The 22,624-nt window shown below is 34.8% G+C and overlaps 3 long non-coding RNA genes across 3 annotated transcripts in view; 1 reads left to right on the top strand and 2 right to left on the bottom strand.

Annotated features, from left to right (window-relative positions):
- Window positions 1-21,055, bottom strand: part of LOC149781350 (uncharacterized) — a 31,588-nt gene extending 10,533 nt beyond the window's left edge. The window contains exons 1-2 of the long non-coding RNA XR_016414686.1: window positions 20,969-21,055; window positions 19,792-19,944 (exon numbers count right to left, since the gene is read on the bottom strand). This is a non-coding gene — a long non-coding RNA (uncharacterized LOC149781350). The remainder of the gene's footprint in view (window positions 1-19,791; window positions 19,945-20,968) is intronic.
- Window positions 8,215-12,009, bottom strand: LOC149781352 (uncharacterized). The gene is made up of 3 exons (XR_016414684.1): window positions 11,764-12,009; window positions 10,979-11,073; window positions 8,215-9,050 (listed from the first exon to the last, which is right to left on the bottom strand). It is a non-coding gene; the product is annotated as an uncharacterized LOC149781352 (long non-coding RNA).
- LOC149781351 (uncharacterized) lies at window positions 12,355-15,055 on the top strand. Its single transcript, XR_016414685.1, has 3 exons — window positions 12,355-12,492; window positions 13,114-13,210; window positions 14,069-15,055. It is a non-coding gene; the product is annotated as an uncharacterized LOC149781351 (long non-coding RNA).
- Window positions 21,056-22,624: the final 1,569 nt, after the last annotated feature.

Raw genomic sequence — 22,624 nt, 5'->3', positions numbered from 1 at the left:
AATATGCTACACAATAATAATAATAATAATAATAATAATAATTTATTATTATTACTAGTGGTAGTATCTTCAATCATAGTTAATAACATTTACAATGGTATAAATGGATTTTATGACATACATACATATCTACATATTAATACTTTACATTACTTATAAGAAGAACGTGATTATTATGATGAATATTATTAATAACATTTGCAATGGTATTTATGAATACATACATACATACATACATACATACATACATTACTTATAACATGATTAGCATGATGAACTTTATTAATAACATTTACAATGGTATTTAAGAATACAAACATACATGCATACATACATATATACGTCTGTTATAATTTTACACCATAACTTATAACATATGGATAATGTTATATTTTAATCAAAAACAATAGTTTCTTCTTCCCTTCTGACCACTGCATTGACAAGTGTTGCAACAATTTACACAACAGTTACATTTGCCGCAAGAGCATATATTGCAACTTCCCGCGGAACATTCTTTTAAGCCAGCGGGAAGTTTATCCATTTCGGGGATCCACAATGCCTCAAGAATTTTTCTTCTTAAACAGACTTGATGATTTTTCGCAACTTCTATCATGTTTTCATCTGTTGTTGTCTTCATCATGCTTGTCATTTAAGGTAGGAGACAAGCATAACATTTTCTCCCATCTCTGGCACATATCCCATCTCTTGCCAATAGCTCAGAATGCTCTTTGGGCATCCCAAAAGAATAACGATATCTACATCGCTGATTTGGATCCCCATTCCGAATGCTACCGTAGCAACAAGACAGCGAATTATGCTTTCGGGTCTTCGAAATTCCTTGATAATTCTGTCCCGTGTCTCTTTATCCGTGGAAGAATGATACATTTCAATACTGACTATAAATCATAGTACAGTGAATCACGGACATATATTAAACACAGCATTTAATTAGTTTCTTAAATTTCACACCATAAATAGGCTATACTATTTGCTGGAACAATGTTGGCCGACAGTTAAAGGCAAGGCATCATACTAGGAACCATGGCAACAAGTACATAATTTGGGCTTTAGCATATATAGCAAAGAACAGAGTGAACACCATAATGTACAAGGAGGCCTCTGATGTGAGAAGAGCTGTAGATCTACCAATGTCCACTTATTTTCCTTCTCGAGAGGAGATACAAGCGACCAGGGATAGAATGGAAGCTGTGGTGTCTCGAATCCTGACTGAAAATGTCCCATGCCTCTATCCACTGGCGGACCTTGTTTGTCATCATATTGATCACAAACATTGGTACAAATCAAGGCGGAAAAGTGAAGTAGTATGTACTTGCCTGATATTTATACTAAATGCCATTCTTCTATCACGATAATAACAATAATCTCATTCAAACGATGTACTGTTCGTTGTATTGATGTATGTTCAACATTATTATGCTAGTGCCTACGATTTGTCCGTGTTTTGGATTAAAAGTTTACATGAAGCAGTTTAAACAAATGTACATTTACGATCTGAGGAGATATGTGTGCACTTAGTTTTAGATTTGCAATTGTTTTTCTTTTCTTACTCTAATAGGTTGAAAGTAAGAGAATGTGCGTATTTATTTTGTGGCAAAAATACAACAATATCAAGTGGAGAAAATTATTTTTTGTCTCGAACGCTTTAACTGCATACTCTGTTATAAAGGCTTGGTATAAGTACAGTAATTAAACTGTGTTCCATTTCACAGTTTAATATTGGTGTGATCCCAGAAAATCCTTCAACAACCGCATGTGTTATTAGGATACTGGAGCGGCTGCATGATTATGTTCCAAGAAGAGATGATAATCATGTGTATCCCATAGTGTGCTGGTGGGATGGCCTGTCTTGTGAAAGACACATAGATGCTCAAAATGCAAGATCCAATGCTGGGAATCCTGTACAAAGATTGGAGGGCTTGGTGCCTGGAGAATTTCACAAAAGAATACTGCTGCTTCAGGTAAAATAATATAATCTATAGCTTGTTTTGTACAGCTTTATGATGGAAATTCTACTGTTTCAAAATTATCCGTATTCTATGTTTTTTGCACAAGTGATAAACATCAGTACCAATGTGCTTCACTTAGTCAAAATCAGTATCAATGTACATCATTGTTAAACTAATAACAGTTTTGGTCTTATCGAATACAAAGATATCTCCCGACAAACTCAAATTATTTCCAGATCTGGGAGAACTGGGAGAAGATGAACCGATGATACAATGCCTGAATAGATCCTGCCCTAGAGGCTCCTTTTTCCATCTATGTTGTTTTAGCCTAGAGGAAGACAATCTGCCAGATGAGTGAGTGTGCGGTGACACGTGCAGGAAAACTGTAGATGAGAAGATTTATTGTGTGTGCCAGTCGATCAAAGAAGAACCAATGGTCGAATGTTCCAATCAGCAATGTGACCATCAGTGGTTTTGTGTTTCATGCAAAGGGATTAAAGAGCTTCCAGACAGTGGTAATAATATAATGTATCTCTTTATTATTGTTCATCTCATGGAACTTTATCAATAGAAAGGATATGGAATTATCTAAAATCATACCCCAACTGTTACTTTATAATATTGGTCATATTGACGTACTTAGAATTTTTTTCATATTCTCATTTTTATGTAAGATACATGTGTTTTCATTTCCAGACGAAGAATGGTTTTGCTCTGAAAATTGCAAAAAGATATCAAGAAGGAAATCTAAGAAAAGGAAGAGCAAGAAAGACTCTGTAAGTGAAAAGGCTGTTGACCGTAAATTCGAGTATACAAAGACAATTTTCATCGAGGGATGGAAGATAAAGTAAGAAGAGATGCTGTCAGAGAAAATGATGGCCCATCAATGATGTCCTTTTGGAAGCAAGACATGGTCAAATTCCACAACAATAACCACAGAAGATACTTTATCCTGGGGCACAATCTAATTACAAGTAAGCTATGTTATATTTGTTTCAGAGCATTAATGTATTTATATGTTAACTAGGTCAAGCTAACTCCATCTAACATCTATGAAGGAACAACCTATATTGAAGACTTTTATTACTGTAATTATTCTATATTAGTTCATTATCCCAGCGACTATAAAGAACAAAATGGTTATCCATGATAAAACACATACAAGAAAAATCCACTAAATGCTTACTTGTTCATAAAGTAATTTTTAAAAAAATTCCTGCTTTATATTTTTGGGGTCCTTTTTTGCCGTACTTAGTGTTTGCTTTAGGGTTACTGTACAAAAAATATTAAAATGTCATGTGAAAATAAATTATAAAAGTTATGACAAGTGTTTAATTGGACGTTACAAAAGTTCCACAGTAAAGATTCTATTGGTTCATTTATTTAAAAACAAGTCACCTATATTTAATATAATTTTGGAACATCAAGGAAGTGACAGCTGAATACCCATTAGGACCAGGGCGGGCGCCAAACCCAACCAGACTATCTGGCGCCCTAGGCAAGGTTAGATTCTGGCGCCGCCACCCACCCCACCCACCCCCCCGAAAATATCAATTTCAACATTTATAAACAATTATAAAAATAAAAAAATGCGCCCCCTGAAATCAGTGCCCTAGGCGGCTGCTTAGTTTGCCTATATGGTAGCGCCGGCCCTGATTAGGACTATATCAGAATCATCAGATGCATATATCAAATATTCTGAAGAAAATAGTTTTAATTTAGTGTGATCATTCTGCGGTAGTATATAACATCTTTATTTCATTTGTGGGTCAGTAACAGTAAATTTGTATAAGAATCAGTTAAACAATGAGAAAACAGTCCCAAGTAACAAAGCAATTTAAATTCTTGCAGACTTATCTGGGTGCGTATCAGAGAGAATGCAGCAAGACTTGATGTGGAACAGAACAGTTAATCTTCGAGGAGGTGCCAGAAACAATGATGAGGTTGATCTAGTCAATGAATATTTGAACAAGGAGTTCAAAGGTAAATCATTTGATAACGGAATTATAATTAATCGTTTTAAATTGGAAGAATTTTGTTTTATAAATATATGAAGTCTTAGTATATGCAATATTTTGTAATTCATGGAAATACGACTTTAACATGATTTCTTGGTGTCTAATATATTATGTGTTCATTAATTTGAAAACTACCACATAATGTTAATTTTGGAGGTTAAAATATTAATGCTGACTTTTTATTATCTTTATAGAAAGCTTACGATCGGCCAGTCATCAGCTGAGTCACGCCACTTTGGACAGGCATAGCATGTTGGCTGGTAGGGTTGGCCATGCTCTAGATAAAATATACTCTACAACAGTCTCCGAATTGGAAAGTTTCCAGACAGGAAAATCGAAGTTTTCACGAAGAAAGGAAATTGAGACTTTTGTCAGAGTACTGAAGGACGAGGAACTCTTAAGAGAAATCCCTGGAAGATATCACAGAGCTTATCAGAATTTCCGCTCATTAGCAAGAATAAAGAACCCAGACATATACATCTCGCACATAAACAAATTATCACGCAAATTTAACTCACATGTCAATTTATGTATGTATGTATGTATGTATGTATGTATGTATGTATAAAGTTCATCATACTAATCATGTTATAAGTAACGATTTGTTGCACGAGGGATTAAAGTAAGAAGGAGAAAGTTTATCTGTGCAGTCAAAACAGGAAATGGGGAAGTGAGTCGGATGTACATGTTCTGATACCAGCAGTGCGGGGGAATATTTCATATGAAAAGGATCGTTATTATTATTATTATTATTATTTTATTTCAGAACATACAGTGCTGTATTTAATGTTTGGTCATGGTTGGTTGAAGAAATGGGAGACCAAGTATACCGAGGCGAAAAATCAGCAAAGACACGCTTGATTGAAAAGTATCATTCCTCCACGGATCAAGAGACATAGGACAGAATTATCAAGGAATTTTAAAGACCAGTGGTCAGAAGGGAAGAAGAAACTATTGTTTTTGATTAAAATATAACATTATCCATATGTTATAAGTTATGGTGTAAAATTATAACAGACGTATATATGTATGTATGCATGTATGTTTGTATTCTTAAATACCATTGTAAATGTTATTAATAAAGTTCATCATGCTAATCATGTTATAAGTAATGTATGTATGTATGTATGTATGTATGTATGTATTCATAAATACCATTGCAAAAGTTATTAATAATATTCATCATAATAATCATGTTCTTCTTATAAGTAATGTAAAGTATTAATATGTAAATATGCATGTATGCCATAAAATCCATTTATACCATTGTAAATGTTATTAAATATGATTGAAGATACTACCACTAGTAATAATAATAAATTATTATTATTATTATTATTATTGTGTAGCATATTTTCACATCTGAATACAGTCTGTGGTCGTTTTACAATTTATTTATCATTCACTCTATCTCACATTTCTGACATGAAGTCTCTCTCTGTCTATCTCCTAAATTTCTGCCGTAACGACACAGTTCCCACCCAAGCATCAGTAAATTCCTAGAGATCTACGCCTCGCTAGACGGTTTTCACGCGTTACTCTTACCTCGTGGTGATGCTGCTTTACGCGCATGCGTGGGTAATTCAAATCTGAGGTCAACAGCCGATGAATACACAGGTGTTCTGTTCTGACAGGGATTTATACTAAAAAAGTGTGTGTTCTAAAGGATTTAACGCTGTGGATCATTAGAAGAGGGATTATACTTACCGTCTGGATACAAAGGTTAGTCTAAGTAAATTTATTAATTAATAGCGCGCGGTCCGATCATCCGAGGTGACATAGATCGGACGTCTCAGCACGACTGGTGCAGAACAACGTTGGTCTCCGCCGCCAGTCAAAGAAAAAAAAAAAAAAGGTGGAGAACAACTTGCTGGTCTAGTACACACCACTATCACCCTTATCAACCTAAAATATATTACGTCTATAACAATATTCAACAGACACATTCGTGGTTTTATATCCTACTTTTACAGAAGACTATGCAGCACTTCTGAACAGAAAATAGAAATAATAAACAAAATACAGGTAAACTAAAATGGTTTGCATATCGAACATAACTAACGCTACTGTACTGTTACTAAGCAATTGTTTTCACCTCCGCAATATGGCGGAAAGTAGGTCGCTAAGCTTGTGACGTCATGCCGACCCAACCTACACCTGACTGCGTAGTACATATCCTGCTAAGGCTGTTTGCCATTGTAAACAAAACGGCCTTGAGACGCCGCAGTCTCCAATTGAGGCCGAAAAATATATGATAAAACAATAATTTAAGGCTATTTCTATATTTACAAATGCCATCAGTTTTCGTATGTAGAATATATATATATATATATATATATATATATATATATATATATATATAGATATATATATATATATTACGTTGTATTGGTTGTCGTTATCTAGTGGATGATCGACCATAATGTTATTGCCCTTATCGATCGAGTAAACAATAAATAAAATATAAAATTCATGGCTGGAGTAAACACTGATAGAGCAGAAACATAGAACAACAAGCCCCCCCCCCCCAATACTATAACATTTTAATCAATTATATAAACAAAATGAAACTGAAAATGACATTTGAAGGATACACTTGTCTCAGAAATAAATACTAAGTTTTAAAAAAATGCAATTAGCCGTTCTGTTTAAACTGATAAGACAAATTTCATAATGAAATTGAGTGAGCGAAAGAGAGATTTAACTCAATTGTCCAGCATTCCTACATAATCTGGCTGCTTGCCGGTCACTCTAAATATAACGTTGGTGACAGGTGAGAGTAGTCGTATTCCTTTTCCTCTTCTCTCTCCCTCCAGCCTCTTTCAGGTCATCAACAAAAATTTGGTTATCTTCTCTCTTTTCCCACTATGGATACGTATATGGAGCTATTTCCCTTTTACAAATAACTAAATATTCAACCTAAATATTTGTCAAGCTTTTACTTGTGAGATCGAACATTATCCCATCTCTCATTACGTTAGATATCGTCATAGTGATATTCAACAGAAACAAAGGCTAACATGGGTCAATTTGCAGTCTGACAGATGATATGCAAACACTAGTTCAGAAAATTAATGTTTCTTTCTAATGGGTTATTTAGTATCCTTAATTTAACTATAACATTATTCAAACCTAATAATAAATCATTACGCACTGCTGTGGACTATAAATCACTAATTGGACTAAATGTCGACCGGCAGACGTTCGATTTCTCCGTTACAAGAATTCACCTCTTAATTATACAAATGAATTAACGAGATTAAATTCGTGTCTTAACTACAATATTTTCGAAGTAACAGTTCATTGGCATAACATGTTCAGCACAGTAATATAAATTCCTTGCCTCTATGATTCGCATTACATACAAAAGAATAAATTCGAACAATTCTCTCACGATTTTTATCAAGGAAATAATGTATGAAATTCTTAGTCATTTAATATTCAAGACAACTGAATGCAAAAAATTATCTTCCAAACTGATACCAAAGGAAAATTAATGTATGAATTTAAAGCAAATAAATTCAACAAACAGTTACAACTGGTATCAAACAACAAAATGTATGAGATTAAGAAAAATACTTTGTGCTTTCAACACTCCCCGGCTGTAGAATGTCCATCATATTCCATGAAAAACGATGGAAAACGCTGGAAAATTCTAGCATGGAAAACGCTGGAGTATTTGGACTAATATTCCAGCCTCTGTCCAGGGTAGGCTGGAAAACCCTGAACAATTCTTGCATGGAAAACGCTGGACAATTCTAGCATGGAAAACGCTGGAGTATTTGGACTATTATTCCAGGCTATGTCCAGGGTAGGCTGGAAAACCCTGGACAATTCTAGCATGGAAAACGCTGGAAAATTCTAGCATGGAAAACGCTGGAGTATTTGGACTAATATTCCAGCCTATGTCCAGGGTAGGCTGGAAAACCCTTGACAATTCTAGCATGGAAAACGCTGGAAAATTCTAGCATGGAAAACGCTGGAGTATTTGGACTAATATTCCAGCCTATGTCCAGGGTAGGCTGGAAAACCCTGGACAATTCTAGCATAGAAAACGCTGGAAAATTCTAGCATGGAAAACGCTGGAGTATTTGGACTAATATTCCAGCCTCTGTCCAGGGTAGGCTGGAAAACCCTGGACAATTCTAGCATGGAAAATGCTGGAAAATTCTAGCATGGAAAACGCTGGAGTATTTGGACTAATATTCCAGCCTCTGTCCAGGGTAGGCTGGAAAACCCTGGACAATTCTTGCATGGAAAACGCTGGAAAATTCTAGCATGGAAAACGCTGGAGTATTTGGACTATATTCCAGGCTATGTCCAGGGTAGGCTGGAAAACCCTGGACAATTCTAGCATGGAAAACGATGGAAAACCCTGGACAATTCTAGCATGGAAAATGCTGGAGCATTTGGACTAATATTCCAGTCTTTATCCAGGGTAGGCTGGAAAACCCTGGACAACACTAAAATTTAGCTGAAAATTGTTGAAATATTTTATGAAAACGAGATTTTTAACAGTGATGCAACTTTTATTTGATGATAATTTCATGAAGAACATGATCCAAATTACCCCAACCAACTCCTTGTATTGACTGTGATGTTTAGTAACTTTTAAACAAGGAAACAAAAATTAAAAACTATACTTGTCACTCGTAGCTTAATAGGTTGTGCACTAGTATTCAGTAGACAACATGGCTTAAGTTGTCATAAATATCGCTACACTTCTACTGGTGTGTCATAAAATCCAGATTACTGGCTCCTTAACATCATCCAAGTTTCTAAAAATATGTTTTCTTACTCTAGTTATAGTTTGAATTTATTCTGAAGCAATCTTAACAACAAAATAACAGAAATTCACGTTAATTTCTATCTCAATTTTAATTAAAAAAATTTTAAATATTTTTTTTTACACGTGTTGTTTCATAGTTCATTCACCACATTTCTTATTTTTCTGTTGTCACCACTGGAGTCTGTGGAAGTGATGGTACTCTTGATGGTTTAACCAAATCGCAAAGCTTCTATCTCACCATCACCTCCCCAATGTTATACTTCTCCTTCATGATTTCTGAAATACAAATCATTGTATATTAATGAATAGAATCAAGCAAGATTTCAAATTTATTTCAATCCCATATATATATATATATATATAGAGAGAGAGAGGGAGAGAGAGAGAGAGAGAGAGGGGAGTGAGAGAATGAGAGTTATGCCTGAAACATTTCATGCAATTACAGTACTTTTACAATATCTGAGGTTGGTAATTGTAATGAGGCACTTGGCTTGATGACTAACTTGATAGGCTTAAAAACTGTGGTTTCCATCACAAATTAAACTGGCTACCTAACTGCTCCTGTGGCCTAAGTCTAAGTGGTTAGAGCGCCTGCTATGGGTGTGAGGTCACAGGTTTGAACCCTTAACCGAGTCATACCAAAGACTTATTAAAAAAATGGTACTATTAGCTGCCTTGCCTGGTGCTCAGCATTAACCCTTTACCTCATGCAAGCGTCTTTTGACGCCTCTACTCCATTCACGTGGAAGCGCCTTTTGACGCCTGCTGTAAACATCAGCCATTTTAAGCTGGTTTTCATAGCGCCACCTTCGGGGAAAACCCCCATTTAGATACTACATTCATTTCTCTGAATGACAATTACATCGGATCACGTGGTCACTGTTTATGCCCTGGTCGATATCTGCTATTTAAAGTAACTGGGTCATAATCTCCACTCTCCAAAATGGAGGTCGCGGATTTCATTCAGTACTTAGGAAGTTTTCACGATTAGAATCAGAACTACGAAAGATTCAATAACTTAGGTAAAGGCTCTGATATTGATGCAGGCAGCAATTAGTTTTCATAAATTATCAAATTCAGATGACTTAGTGATGTAGATGCAGACGACAAATTGTAAATTTCAAGTATGAGAAATGGCAGCTACGATTGGTCACGCGGCCTCACTGACATGACGGTGAATGAGTCCTCTCAAGATTTTAAAGCACGTAAAAAATTCTTCAGTGAAAAATATTAACGCAGCTATAACAATCAGACTTTTAATCTTAAATTTTTCCACACATAATAGATGTGTACCAAAAATGTAAAATGGTTACAATTGCTGTTTAATATAAAATACACTACAATGCTTAACAGTTAACAGGCAGGCCTATGCGTATGGAGTCGTATAGGTAACAGGTGCTCTATTTATAGCATGCTGCACTTTGTAATTATGCTCTATAAGGTAAACGGTTAAAAGGTTAGTGTTAGGACTGGTCAACCTGGTGTCAAGATAATGTGACTGGGTAGAAGACATTATGCTACACGTCTGTGGCATGATATCCCAGTGCTAGACATCACTATAAATTGCCACACTGCAGACATCGTAGCGATGTGACTAAACATTTGTTAAAGCTACGTTACTAAACATCTGAATCACGCACACACAAACTGGCTACCATATACATGCAGTTGTGATTATACCATTTAAACTGAAAGTAGATTTACATTGTCCATTTGAATATTGCCTGTCTACACTATAATGTTTCAAGTAGTAGTTGTGGATACGTTTAAATTTCATAATAATGTTCCAGCCTTAGTTCATAAAAAAATTTTGTTACAATTTGGCATATATTTTGTCATAGGTTAACAAAGTTTAAAATGCATGGTTAATAATTTAAAATATACCATAAATTATTTGAATTCTGGACTGGTCTTGGAGAGGTGGCCTTGTGTGTGCTTATTATTGGCTCTTGCCCCAGTTAGTGTCTTGCCAATATATTCAACAGAGCTGTACAGCATTCTGAATATTTATCTAGCAGCTTTGTTAAAATCCAAAATCTGACATATTTCTGCCTCATGCTGGGTGTGAAAAAAAATTTAATCCAAATTTTCACCATGATGATTCATATGCACTAAGTTTCTGATATATTTACTTATCTATATACACAACTCCAGGTTACAGCTAATGTTCTAGACATTTGAATTTGAAACAAATGTGGTATTACCTCTCGCTTGCTTAATTCAAAATTAAAAGATCGAAGAATTTCAATGAAGCTGTCGCCATCAAGTTGTTTACATAACTGTGCCTTGCCACTTTTTTCTGAAATTAAAGGACACAAACTAAACAAGTATTTTTGGTGAGGAAAATTGATAATCATTTCCAACAGTTTACAACTGTACATTCTTATTAATTATACAATAAGTTACTATTAAATATTACTGAAATGGCTGAATATAAATTGGATAGACAGAAACAAGCCATAATCTGAATTGAAGATTAATTGGAAAAGAGATCTACCGGTATATTTCCAAGTCACAGTCTAAAATTAATTAAAACAAATATAACTTATTGCTACAAATAGCACACTGTCTGGAAAATAATAACGAAAATGTAAAAAATACAAATACCAGTCAGATCATTAATAATATCAAGGGTGAATAAAATTTAAAGTGAAATTTACAATTTGGAAATATATATTCGCAAGGCCGGCACGTACCAACTTTTCTGAAAGACAGACACGAGATGACTGTTCATTGTGCATTAGGATAAGTAAAAAATGTTGCCAGTTATGTAAACAAAGCTTAAAACATAACACATACCTTTCAATATCCTTACAAGTTTGACGTTTAATTTATCAGTCTTCAAACAGCATAAAAAAAAGAAATTGTTCCATAGGATATATTTCGTAATAGCTTTCCGTAAATTTACGTCACATGAAGACTTTCGCAGCTAAGGTACTTGGCGGCCGTGCAAATAATTTTGCTACAACTGGACTGAGTAATGACTTACCTGCTAATACACTCATGGTATCCCTTGAATCCACGACAAACCGCCATCACTTTCTCTCCCGTGCGATATTCCTTCATTTCTTTTCGTGTACATCAGCCATACAGATTATGCCTCATTCACCCATATAACCAGTGATATTTCTGGTTCAGTGGTCATCTTAAAATCCTGGGATATTTTATATTTTACAATTTCAATGACACTCCAATCGAAAATTGCGCCCAAATTCTAGACTGGTTATCCAAAGCGTTTTACGGTGCCAAATTTGGAACCAAACTTTACAGAAACGGTTTTTATTTTTTTTTTTTTTTTTCTATTTACATAAAATTTGGTTCTAACGCATGAAATCGAAATATGCCGGCTTTTTCAATGTAGTAATTGGTTAAAAAAAATAAGTACATAATTTTATATCCCATCATAGTCAGCTTCATCAGCCATCATCATACGGAATAACCTCGGCTATTTCTGCGTGACAAAAACGTGACTCCGATCCGTGAAGGCGAATACTTGACAGAAAAATCAGACATTTTGTTCTCTTTTGATTTATGATTTATCTAAAGAGTTAATATCTATACATCGGATACCAACGCCGTGATTTGGATATGTTGGGGAATGATTGGTTTACAGTAAAGTGGTTTTAGAAGACAAAGTTTACGACCAAGAGGCAATATCGTGTCGAGGTGTGGAACACAAATGGAAAGACGACACAAATTGGACACCCAATTATTATAGGTGAGTATGAAATAAACGGAGTCTCGACTTTATCTCGTTTGCCCAAGTATAAACTGACTATATGATTAACCGCCCAACACTATATATGTATGACTGATAATTAAATTGTAAGCAAGTATTTAAATAAATGTGAAAAGATATACAAGGTCAAAAACAAGTTTCCTTTTGCACCAGTTTTAAAATTAGAGTAGGTATTTTTGTTTTTCAATATATATGTATATATAACTTTCAAAGCAACCTAATTTGTGGAATTTTATTTTAACAGCCATAACCTTGTAATTGTCAGTCTTGGAAATGTTAACTCCAGTGATACATGTAAGCCCAAACAGGGACTGCTCTGGTATTATGATAAAGTCGTGAATTTCTTGAGTATTTATAGATCTAGTCCAAAAAGGTCTTTAGGTTACTGCTAAATTTTCAGACTGCTACATATATAAGTAAAATCATAACTTAAGTAACTTAAGTCCTGGAAAAAAATTTTGAAAATTTTCACATTAATCTTGGCAAGATTAAAATGTACACAAGTTTTACCATGAAGATGATTTTTGAACGATATGTTAATGTTTTAATCAGTCTGACTGTACAGTCTGTAAGCATTTTAATGCTGTTTGTGTATTACAGGTACTGGTGTTCAGGACAAAATATATAAGCAGCTTGAAGTTAATTCCACAAAGTCCATTCCTAAAAGCACCATGTACTGGAGGAAGAGAAAACAATGGTAATTCCAGGAGTAATAGAGAGTTTTTTTTACATTTTAAATAATGTCTGCAGCTGTCTCCCACAACAATGTTTATTTGTATGAAGATAAGCATTATTCTTTATACATTTGTTCTTACCTAGTACATCACAGCTTAACATGGCTCATATCTTAAACACAGTTTCACTACCATATCAATAATTTAAGGAATAAACAAATTTCACTGTACAACACTAAGTGGAATTTTCAGAGTTCAACAAATTCTGAGTATATGGTGAAATCATTCAGTATTTACAAACAGAATATTCAATGTACGTGTTTGAACAGAACATTCACTCTGTATGGGTTATCCAACACACCATACACAATATATGCACAATGTACACCATATTTAACCAAATCAGCCAATTACAGAAATTCCAGGAAATATCTGATCAGTATTAATTCTTGCAGAACAAGATATAATAATTTATTGTTATGCATTGTCATACTTCAGTTTTTAATTATTTAAAATGTTAAATATAATTTTTACTTTCATTTTTCTTATAATGCCCTAAAACGTTATGAAACTTGAGTTGTTTTTCTGAAAACATCACATACATTTATGAAGTGTATGTTGTATCACATGTACTTTGTATGATTGAGTATATTATTGTGTATAAATTACTTGTCATTTACATGCATTCATTGTGTATCATATTTGCATTACCCATGTTTAAATGATGCATGCATTAACATTGGATTTGTCAAACTAAACTACTGTAACAGTGTAATATTAACTGTACATATTCAATTCCCACAACAAAACAATAATGTTTGAATGTTAAGATTTTAATATGAATTATACATGTTCACTAAAATTTGTATTTCTCATTACAGTGTTGTTGATCTAGGTGAATCCAGTTCTGTTGGTCTTGGATATTATGAAATTGGTGACAGTACGTAATACTAATCTTCAAATATAATGAGAATATCAACAGATGAACCAACTAGATATGGTGACAGTGACATGAGTTTTTCATCTGACTCAGAAGAAGGTATAGAGTTTTAATCAAGTTCAGACGATGAACAGTATCATCAGGTGAATGAAGCAACTCAGTCTTACCCATCCCATGTCACAGATCCCCCACTTTATGTCATAGCCCCATAACAAGATATATATTGTAGTGAAATCACAAAGTCTGAACATGTTATTGTCCTTGGGGCTTTGCCAACAAGACATAATTTGTCAGATGCTAAATATGTGACTTTTTGGACTTAATTCAGTTGCATCTTCCTTCAGCAAACACAGGATTGTCAATTGTCAAAGATTTGAAGGAAAAATGTGAATTCAGTAAGGAGTATCTCAAATACAATTTTTATTGTGAGATCTGCAAAAAAATGTACTCCGATAAAGAAGAAATGTGTGAAACTGGGGGCTGTACAGGTGTACATAACTAATAATTATGAGCAAACATCTCTTTGGATTGAAGTTGGCTCTGACAAGAAAGAAGACTTCCTTTCATCATCAAAAATAGGATCAAGTGTCTTCGAGAACCTATTATTGTTGTTGAAATTAGAAATGCCATTTATGGTACTGTTCTCCCCAATCATCATGAAAAGGACTAAAATGGCTTTCACCACTGCACAGCAGAATTTCATACTTATACACTGTAGTGTCAAGCTCATGTGGTGAACAGATTTGGACATATTTATGATTTTATATGCACCAGATATTTTCTGGTCAGGATTTAACAAATTTTTCAGGATATCTTTTCATACATGTATAGTTTGTGTTACACCAACATTTTTGTATAGTGATGTTCTTTTGATAATGAACATTTAATTACATATGTGGTACATACAATAAATGATGTACTACTTCAACACTTGTAGTTTGTTTTTTTAAAGCAGGGGTCAAGTGTGTGTGTGTGTATGGTTTAGTTAGTTTATTTGACTTGTGTCCTCTATTTCTCAGTATATATTTATCATAGGTTTGAAATAATAGTTTAGTTTCAAGTTCAAAAATCTGTGTTACAGCGCAGTTTAGTCATGATTGCTCTTTCTTTTGGTAATTCAAAATAATTCTCTGTACCAATCTTGAAAATTGACTAAGTTCTTTTCCAGGGTTTTCCATGCTGAAATTTATCCCAAAAATTCTAAGTCCAAACTGTCCATCCTTTTCCAGGGTTTTCCATGCTGAAATTTATCCAAAAAATTCTAAGTCTAAACTGTCCATGCTTTTCCAGATTTTTCCATGCTGAAAAAAATTCAGAGTCCAAAATGTCCATCATTTTCCAGGGTTTTCCATGCTGAAAAAAATCAAAGTCCAAAATGTCCATCGTTTTCCAGGGTTTTCCATGCTGAAAAATTTCAAAGTCCAAAATGTTCAGCATTTTCCAGGCATGTCCAGCATTTTCCATGCACAATGTCCAGGCTTTCCATGCTAAATTCTGCAGAATATTTCATTTTTCCATCGTTTTCCAGTGTTTTCCATGTTTTTCCATCGTATTCCATCCTTTTCCAGAGTATACGATGGAAAAAGTACAGCTGGGCCGCTCGCTCAATTCTATCGTAGCAGACTCTCTCTGAATCTTTAAGGTTCCGTGTCTTTCACAATTCCAGATACCCGTCCCTTGGACAATTGTAACGAGAGAATGCATGCTACTCTCCCGGAACTATGAACGTCTTGCCCAATAAATAAATAATAAATTTCCATCATACTCTTGCAAAAGCACAGCCCCTTGACCTCTGTCAGAAGTGTCAGTACGAAAGACATTCTTCGGAGCCTTTTTCCCCAAATTAAGTTGCTCAGTTGGCTACCAATAGCACTGTAGAAACCACATACCTACGATAATACTCTGCCAGTCCCAATATAGATCGAACTCCTGTTAGTGGTCGCTTATACCGTGTCCCCAAGCTGCTCAACTTTAGAGTTATCTGGGGTTAACTTGTCTTCGCTGAAGGATTGACCTAGGCAGGTTAGTTTCCTAAACCCAACATGGCATTTAGATGGTCGTGTGTTAAGTCCCGTTTGCCTAAGTCACTCCAGAACTCTTCTCAGCAAAATGATATGATCGTCCCAAGTAGCTGTCGAAACACAATTTCCTCTTAACGTTTCGAGTAATTCCTCATCCGTCGGGTGAAAACAGTTTGCGCATTCTGGGCCTCAAATGGCATGACTACCAATTGGTTCATCCCATCTGGAGTTGCAACGGCAAGTCTTCCTATGTCTTCACTTCGGACTGGAATTTGTTCATACCCCTTTGACAGATAAATTTTCGAAGAATATTTCGTGTTGGTCACTCCGGCATATACACTTAGAAATAATCTTTTCACTGAATATTGTACTATGTACTAAGAATACTAAATTAAAATTGTATACTAAAACATGAAATTTGGATCCGTATAATCAATACAATATCATACGTCTATATTTTGCTAACAAGGTAGAGCTCGTAATATTTATAATAAAGATAATGAAAATGTAACGATAATGGTGATGTTATCTATTTTTAAAGATGAAATATATATTACTACAGTATTCCCACTCTCCCATTTGTTTATATCACTCCGATTTTCAAAATGAAAAGCATCAAAGATATTTTTTTAAAAATGCACAAAACTTAGTAACTTCATTCATCAATTTATAATTTCTAAACTGATTGTTGCCAGAAGGTCCCAAACACTGTCAACTTATTTGCGTTTCAAAAACTAAACGAAAGCCCTCAGTGTAAACGAGCAATCTACTCATGTCACTGGAGATCTAATTTGAATCAGACTGGCAAGCAGACAGACTGCTCAGTGTCCTTAGCTGTTTTCTATAATAGTCTATTTCAGTAAAAATTGTGTCGCCTGCGTCCAATATTACAATGTCTAGTTTTAACATATCAAAACAAATTCAACAAATTATAACAGAAAATCTTGTAAACATGTGTTCAAAGAGAAGCAACTCCTAACTATACGGAATTATTGAGAGTATTATAGACAGTGAAATACATCACATCTGTTCTCGAAAACATAGTTCCGCCCATGGGCGCCCGCACATAGGGGCAAGAGGGTGGGGTACTTGCCACTACAAGCTTCCCCCCTTCCATAATTCTGCGGGCGCCCCTGGACCTGTCCATGCAATTATGGAGACGTCTTTGTAAAGAAACTTTCGTTTGATTCGAAATGCCATCAAGTTGACAGTGTTTGGGACCATGGCGACAGTCTGGTTAGAAACCAGTGGCGTTACTAGGATTGGCGTCACCCAGTGCGGTAACTAATAGTGTCACCCCATGGACCTCCTTCCGTAAGAGACCATACAAAACTTTTATAGTCATTTTAGTGTCACCCCTCTGATGGTGTCACCCGGTGCGGTCCGCCACTGTTAGAAATTATAAAGTGAAGAATGAAATTACTAAATTGTGTGCATTTTTTTTTATATCCTTGATGCTGTATATATTTTTTTTTTTCATCGGTAGGGGGTACAAACGGGAACGAATGAGAATACTATAATCCTTCTTTTAAAACAGCATCTTAGTTTTCTCCCCATAATTCCTAATGTATCATTTAATTTATGCAAATTACTAAAACTAAATTGACTGATGCTGCTATAATTAAACATAACATTATCACTGTATGTTTATTACTTTGCTTGATCAGTACGCCCTTAATTTAATTGCAAACAATATAGGTGACATCATCTGACCATCAGTTAGCTACACTGAATACGATTCTGGAACAAAATCTAATGCTGACTTTATATAGTAGATATTGGAATTAGTCCCTGGTTATACAGTTAGTTTCCCATACATCGCTGCTGTCATTCTAAGCAGCTGACTTTTTACAGATCCTCTGTGCTGTATTCGTCCCATATTCTCTTCGGCCCATTAAAATTTCTTACGCTATAGGTGGCAGGGTCCAGTTTCGTAAATTGGCCCCTGGCAAATTTCTTAACTTAAGGCTATGGTGTGACTTTTTCAGCTATTATTGTTTACTATTTATAGATATGGATATATTTATGAACTAGGTGTTTTGGGCTTGTGTTGTTCTTGAAATTGATGTCAGGCATGTACACCTTCCATAGGGGGCAGGGTCCAGTTTTTATGTACAAATTTAATGCCGCAATCAGTGACCTAGTATAAAAAATCAAATACACAAGTGAGGTCAAAAAAGGTCCATATTTTTAGATACCTATATTAAAACAAAGCATAATAATAGTATTCACTTGACCATAGAAGTCAATGGCAGTTCACGGCAGAAGAGGATCATGCACCCCAACCCCTATTTTACACCTGCATTTTTCACATCCAAATGCCATTTTTGACAGCATGTGGTGCTCACAGTGCAAATGCAAGCCCTTTCCCTGGATGAAAATTTTGAAAAACATTGTCTACTAAATAGTTGGATGCAATTCAGAACAGTTGTCATCCAAGCCGTTTTTGAGATACTCTAGTTGCCTTGAACCCACGTGTTTACTGCTATGGGAGGCTAGCTCTTCTTCCTAGCCAACTATTGGTATTTCACTATCAACATACTGCAGAGCAACTATGGAAGGTGTACATGACAGACATCAATTTCAAGAACAACACCAGCCCAAAACACCTAGTTCACAAATATATCCATATCTATCAATACTAAACAATAATAGCTGAAAAAGTCACACCATAGCCTTAAGTTAAGAAATTTGCCAGGGGCCAATTTACGAAACTGGACCCTGCCACCTTAAGGATTTGGCTGAAAATGGTTCATGTCAAAAGTTGTGTTTATATCACATATTTAGACATTATCTAGTACAGTGGCATAAAGGAAAACTTTCTGTGCACAAAACTGAAATGGTATTATGCTTTTAAAAAAGTTACCTCTTTGCGGCAAAAAGCACTGCATTATTTACATTGTGAATTATGACTGACTGCATTTCTTGAAAGATTTCAAATTGTTTGCAACCTACAATGCTCTTGGTCTTTGTTTACCACCATAGCATCAGTACAAAATCAAAATTCCTTTACAATGTTTCATAAATGTCAAGAAGAGATCTGGAAGTTATAAATTTTAGGAGGGAATAACAGAAATGCTATGTTAGGTGTCAGTGACAGAAGTGAAAAGTTTCTCTAAACTCTTCTAGCAAACTTAAAGAAATCACACATTTAAGCAAATCATGTGCTTTAGAAGTACTCTTAGACTGATATAAAAGAAGTGGTTCCTAACTTTTCATTATCATTCTGGAGATGCTAATAGCGACATCAGTGTTGTGTCAGTGAATATTGGGGTGGGGGGGTAATCGCAACACAAGTCTAGCTAGTCTGGAAAAGTCAAAGTTTAATCAATTAACATTAGACAATGCTGGAATATTGATATACTGATGTGTAGGACCCTAAAACTTACAAAGAGTGACATATCAAATAAATTCATTGATACATAGCCAATGAAATTGACCATACATATACAAATTACTCAATCCAGTTTAACAGAGAAATTTCTTCTCAGACACCAATTTACTTACAACTGACTTTAATGTTTTCTGGAGTTTACAAAATCATAGTAAATAATAAGATAAGGTATAGAACAAATATTAATAGTGGAAAATCCAGTTCAAGATATAAAGCATATCACCGGCTTGGCTTTTGATAAGCATGTACCATAAAACAACTCCTGCAGAAGCTAAGTCTGTCTGTCAAAGTCACTCTCTTGTGCACTTAGATCAGAATGACTATCTGGATGAGATTGAAGCTATTGTTTCTTTCAGCATGACTAACCGATTAATCCTAATCTCTTACTATGCAAACTGACACCTGCAAAAAGAAAAGAAACAAGTGATACTGATGTACTTTTAACATTCAGTGAAAACATAAGACTTTCTGAGGAGAAACTGTATGTGCATTGTCAAACCCATGAAGCTGCCACTTAATTTTAAGCTTTTCCCCCTTTGTTAACTGAACCTAGAAATTTCAAGATATATACATAACACTGAAACATTTTCTATTATCACCCAAGTGTGAGATATGAATCTCTTATGTCAGCTTCAGAGTGGGGTCATGAAGGTAGAAACTATGTCGGTGTGCTAAAACTTTCATTCTTCTCACCAAAATATAGCAAGTAATATGCCATATGCATCATTATTTCTAAGACCGTTCCACTGGTGACATTCAATATTCACAACAGGATGTTTATGTATGATTCCTCTGAATTCTATCTGCTCCTGTGGAGTTAAATTACTTTAAAGAATACATGTTGACATGCTATGCAATTGTTTAGGTGTGTCTGTATTGAAATGTGAATATTATTCATAAAAATAGAGGTGCAAAACCTTGACAGCTACAGAAAGTGGAAGACAACACATTATGGTTACCATTTTGTTCCCATATTTAGAAAGTTATATCCAAAATATGCTACTTTGTCATGATGTAAACAGTTCTCACATGGAGGTACAAAACACAGTTACCTCCCTCTCCAAAGAACATGACATACAACACTAAGTAATATATGGAAAAAGGAAGGAGATATAATAAAACTAATGCATAAAAATTATTTAAATATACACAAAGAAACAGAAAAGTATAATAGATGTGGCTGGCCGCACCATCAAAAAATGATCAATTTTCCTTAAGGGGGCAGGGTCCAGTTTTTATGTACAAATTTAATGCCGCAATCAGTGACCTAGTATAAAAAATCAAATACACAAGTGAGGTCAAAAAAGGTCCATATTTTTAGATACCTATATTAAAACAAAGCATAATAATAGTATTCACTTGACCATAGAAGTCAATGGCAGTTCACGGCAGAAGAGGATCATGCACCCCAACCCCTATTTTACACCTGCATTTTTCACATCCAAATGCCATTTTTGACAGCATGTGGTGCTCACAGTGCAAACGCAAGCCCTTTTCCTGGATGAAAATTTTGAAAAGCATTGTCTACTAAATAGTTGGATGCAATTCAGAACAGTTGTCATCCAAGCCGTTTTTGAGATACTCTAGTTGCCTTGAACCCACGTGTTTACTGCTATGGGAGGCTAGCTCTTCTTCCTAGCCAACTATTGGTATTTCACTATCAACATACTGCAGAGCAACTATGGAAGGTGTACATGACAGACATCAATTTCAAGAACAACACCAGCCCAAAACACCTAGTTCACAAATATATCCATATCTATCAATACTAAACAATAATAGCTGAAAAAGTCACACCATAGCCTTAAGTTAAGAAATTTGCCAGGGGCCAATTTACGAAACTGGACCCTGCCACCATAGTTGCTCTGCAGTGTGTTGATAGAGAAATACCAATAGTTGGCTAGGAAGAAGAGCTAGCCTCCCATAGCAGTAGACACGTGGGTTCAAGGCAAGCCGAGTATCTCAAAAACGGCTTGGATGACAACTATTCTGAATTGCATCAAACTATTTAGTAGACAATGTTTTTCAAAATTTTCATCCAGGGAAAGGGCTTGCGTTTGTACTGTGAGCACTACATGCTGTCAAAAATGGTATTTGGATGTGAAAAATGCAGGTATAAAATAGGGGTTGGGGTGCATAAACCTCTTCTGCTATGAACTGCCATTGACTTCTCTGGTCAAGTGAATACTATTCTTATGCTTTGTTTTAATATAGGTATCTAAAAATATGGACCTTTTTGACCTCACTTGTGTATTTGATTTTTTATGATTTTTTATACTAGGTCGCTGATTGCGGCATTAAATTTGTACATAAAAACTGGACCCTGCCCCCTATATGCAGTGCCGGTGTAGTGTTAAATTTTGACCCTCGTTGAATTCTGACCCGCCGGGTCATTTTTCAACGACCGTGATCAAAATTTCACGTTAAAATCTGACCCTTTTGTCCTGTTAAATAACGACCCAGATATAGTATCACATTTTGACCCTCGTTGAATTCTGATCCGGTCGGTAATTTTTCAATGTGATCAATATATATATATATATATATATATATATATATATATATATATATATATATATATATATATATATATTTATTTAAGTTGGTTCCCTATCTTTAAATCTGGGTAGTCTCTATCTATTTATCCTGATTCCTATTTATGTTGTTTATTATTATGATGTTTTTATTTTTAGGTATTAATATGTGTTTTCCCTATTTGTGGTTAATTGGTCAGATTACTTTTAGTCCCAGATAGTTATCCTTGTCGATTACTCGAACCTCCTAAGAGGGATCAAGGACATCTGATCTGGCTGGTCCCTATTGCATTTTCTTTATTTTATTTTGTATTGTTATGTCAATGGATATTAATAGTTATTTTTAAAAAATTATAGTATTTTTATAGTATTTTTGTATGATAAAATTGTTTTTCTTTATTTAAAAAAAATTAATAGGTTTTGATATATAGTTTAATTGTGACCTATGGGAAGTTAATTGATCAGAATCATTTTAGTCCCAGATAGATATCTTTGTCGATTACTCGAACCTTCTAAGAGGGTTCAAGGACATCTAATCTGGTTGGTCC

The sequence above is a fragment of the Sinohyriopsis cumingii genome, chromosome 15 (genome assembly GCF_028554795.1).
Source record: "Sinohyriopsis cumingii isolate HCF-2022 chromosome 15, ASM2855479v2, whole genome shotgun sequence".
Lineage (NCBI taxonomy): Eukaryota > Metazoa > Mollusca > Bivalvia > Unionida > Unionidae > Sinohyriopsis > Sinohyriopsis cumingii.
This window is presented reverse-complemented; position numbering and strand designations above follow the sequence as displayed.